This window comes from Tachypleus tridentatus, chromosome 1, assembly GCF_004210375.1.
Source record: "Tachypleus tridentatus isolate NWPU-2018 chromosome 1, ASM421037v1, whole genome shotgun sequence".
Lineage (NCBI taxonomy): Eukaryota > Metazoa > Arthropoda > Merostomata > Xiphosura > Limulidae > Tachypleus > Tachypleus tridentatus.
The window spans coordinates 99860693-99864932 of NC_134825.1; positions in this window are offsets into that span (position 1 = coordinate 99860693).

Sequence of the window (4240 nt, forward strand, 5' to 3'; positions counted from 1 at the left end):
GTATTTGTCATATTATTTCATGCATTAGATGAGTTTATGCGCGAAAATTGAACCACTAACGTTGAATCATGCATAACACATTTAAATGAAATTATTGTTGTTGTTGCCTCCCCTTCATCAGCGGCACAGCGGCATGTCTGCAGACTTACAACGCTAGTAACATGGTTTCAATAATTGTGGTGGGCAGAGCACAGATAACTCATTGTGTAACCTTGTTCTTAACCTAAAACAAACATTTTTTTTTTTTTTTTGCTGTTAACACGTCATTCGACGTTATATTAAAAAACAAAAAAGTTAAAAATATTTGAGGGAGACTGGCGAATATATAGGACAGTAATAAAATTGCATAAAACTAATGCACGCTCCAGCTCTGCTAATTACTGAATCGGCCTGGCTTGGCCAAGCGTGTTCAGGCGTGCGACTCGTAATCTGAGAGTCGCGAGTTCGCATCCCCGTCGCGCCAAATATGCTCGCCCTTTCAGCCGTGGGGGCGTTATAATGTTACGGTCAATACCATTATTCGTTGATAAAAGAGTAGCCCAAGAGTTGGCGGTGGGTGGTGATGACTAGCTGCCTTCCCTCTAGTCTTACACTGCTAAATTAGGGACGGCTAGCACAGATAGCCCTCGAGTAGCTTTGTGCGAAATTAAAAAAAAAAAAAAATACTGAATCTACCACGTGATTGGAGCAATTTCATCATAAGGAAGCATAGTACGCATGATTAATAATACTTAGTGCTTTGTTGTTACTTTTGTGCACTGTATGCAAATCAAAATTTAACGATAAATTGGGGAAAATCAGTGATTCAATCATCTAGGAAAATTATATGATATGCATTCTTCATGTTGGGCGTGTTCTAGTATGATAGAGCGCGGGACTGTGATCAGAAAATCCAAAATGGGTATCGTATTATGCAGTTTGGTTTGGTTCGTTTGAATTTCGCGCAAAGATACACGAGGGCTATCTGTGCTAGCCGTCCCTAATTTAACAGTGTGCGACTAGAGGGAAGGCAACTAGTCATCACTACCTACCGCCAACTCTTAGACTACTCTTTTACCAACGAATAGTTGGATTGACCGTCACATTATAACGCCCCCACGGTTGAAAGAGCGAGCATCTTTGGTGTGATGGGGATTCTAACCGGTGACCCTCAGATTATGAGTTAAGTGCCTTAACTACCTGGCCATGCCAGGCCGCGCATTATGCAGTTGAACATGTTCCATACATTCAGCTGTGGGGGCTTTATAAATGTGACACCCAGTCTCGCTATCGGGTTCAAATTACCCATAAAGTATTTCTAAATTAGGTATAACTATGCTTGGATATTAAGTGTTCTGAATTGGCCGTTTAGCATGTGCCATTCAAATTGAAAATATCGGTATCCTAATGTTATTCAATTATCTGACCTCGGAGTCGTTCAGGTGAGATACATAAACTGGAACAGCAGGGAGAGATAATTGAAATGAGATATTACACAATAATTGGTAAAATATATTATATCATAGTGAATTTTTTTTAATGACAGAACTCTTACTATAACTAAAAAATCCTGTACATTAAGAAAGAAATTGTCCTTAATGGCATATTTATGTCAACACATAATTATTTCGTTCAGTGACATTATATCTCAAATAAACAAAACATATACATTTAAAAAAGCACACATCGCTATTATTCATTAAATGGTAAATGATTCAGCCTAGAAAACCTAAACTTCCTCTACTCCAAATGCAGCTTTAGCTAAACTCTTCATTCTTCATGACTGGATTAAAAAGAAAAGCTAGTCAGAAAAGGTTTGTTTATTTGTAGCGAAGTGCAAAGCTACATAATAGGGTCGCTCTGCTCTTCCCACTACGTGTATTGAAACTCGGAGTTTAGCGTTGTAAGTTCGCATACATACCTTTGTGCTACTAGAAAACGTTAAAAGAGGTGGAAAGCTAGAAAAATTCCACTAATCATTAGATATGGAAGTGAAATATTAAAAGAGAAAATAAGCAGAAAGTCTCCCTTACATAAATAGAAAACTATCCATGTTACAATTATATTTCCTATAACACAACGGAAAACTCAGTGTAAAAGAGTTTCGGAGAATTTCCTTGATGGAAAATCGAAGGAAAATTGTGAACAAATATATTGTAAAACATTGTTAACAAGAAAAGTATCCAACTGATGAAGCAATGTAATGTAGTTTTAATAAGTAATAAGATAATAAAAGTGAATGTAATTAGCTATATTCATTATCAGGTTGATTTTTAATCTCACAAAAGTAGGTAACTTGTCTTCATTGGAAGTTATTATTCATTTCAAACACGAAATAACCTCTCAAAAGGCTTAAAGAGAGTTGTGCTTTATTTAATTTATATTACTACAGAAAATTGTCTGCGGTTTGACCAAGGGCCTATAGTTTTATTTAGACCTACAGAGGCAACAGCTACATAATTAACTATTAAATTCTTGAAATTCTTTCTTACCACTATATATATTGGTATTATGAATATTATAAGCCTTTCTTTAATATACAAAGCATAAGTTCAGATTTTATTGACTACAGTCTAATTATTCATTAACTTCTTTAATCTTTAAGTGTCCTAAAATATTTCAAAAATTACTATTTTTACTAAAAAACAAAACAGATATAATATCGGCAGACCTTATATATAATTGACACAGATTTTACAATGTGAAAAAAATAAGATATAATATTGGCAGACCTTAAATTGTAACTGTCATAGATTTTACAATTTGAAACAAATAAAAACAGGTGACATTTGTATTTTATTAACACCAATTAGTAAAAGACAGTATTATGATAAGTTATATCTGACGCTGGTATAGATTTCTTTCACATCATTTCAGTAACGCAATGAAGACGAACATAGCTCTTCCGTCTTAAGGTTTTATTTTCATTTAAGGAGAAAACAACTCATTTGTAATTAGTTCATTACTGTGTTTCAATAAACAAATAGTTAATTTTATTGGTTTTTTCGTTAAGTTCAAACTTAGTTACAGAAAAAATAAATTAATGAAAACGAAAAACCATATATTACAAAAGTAATTAGATTAATGAAGCATGAAATAAACCTGCGAGAAACCTTTCATATACGAGAAACAGGGATGGATACAGAGGGGGGGGGGATGCATCCCCCCACTGACCATACCGAAATTGTGTAGGTTAATGGGAAATCAGAAATATAAAGTACTGATCATCTCAATTAGAATATTTTTGCTGTGTTTACTTGTAACATGTTATTTAAGAATATATGAAAGTTCATTGTCACATGCACTATGTTGTGTGATTCAGTATAGTGCTGTACGATTACTTGTAACTTGATATTTTAGAATAAAATCAATAAATGAGAGTTCATAGTCATACATGTTTCTTTTCTTTGTTTCTAAATTAATTCCATGAAATTTACGTTGCAGTAACAAGGAAAAGTTTACTTAGGGTCGGGTTTAAGTCACTGTTACTTAGTCGATCATCTCTCCCACCAAAAAATCCTGTGTCCACGACTGACGAGAAAACTTGATAAGTTTTTAAATTTTCAACGGTGTTTCTATTTCTGTGCTGCGGTATAAAAACCGAAAAGTCATTAACAAAACATGTCAAGTACTTTCTCGTCCATAGCAGATTCTTAAGGTGCCCGAAGCACAGCTTAAAAGTACACTCAGTGAAATATTCCTATCTAATATTTAGTGGTAGAGAACTAGAGTACTCTTGATGAGACCTTTATTATACGATTCTTTCTATCGAACATTTAAAGAAACTGTGTTTGTTCCACAAAGCTATATGAAGCTATATGCTGCTTGTCCACCGCGAGTAATCGAACCGCAGAATTTAGTTTTGTAAGTCCATATACTCACCTCTGACAACACAGATTTATTGAAAGCCCTAAAATCACCCTTCCTTTAGCTTAATTAGTTGTGTAACGGATTTACTGTTATACGTTTATTTTATCTACGTTTGTTTCACTTTAATACATGCAACGTATATTGTTAAATATATTTCGCAAGTCCCGTCTGTTCATTAAATTTATAGATTATCGAGTTTAAAAATAAACAATACATGTTTTATGAAAATATTAACGTATTTTCGAATATCGTTGCAAAGTGAATTTTTAAGAATCTCGCCTAATGAGTATAAACCACAATATAAAGTAATGGCAAAATATTTAAACAAAGACATATAAGTTAAATAGCAAAGTGCAACATACAGCGTGTCCAAAAATGAGCATACCAAAAA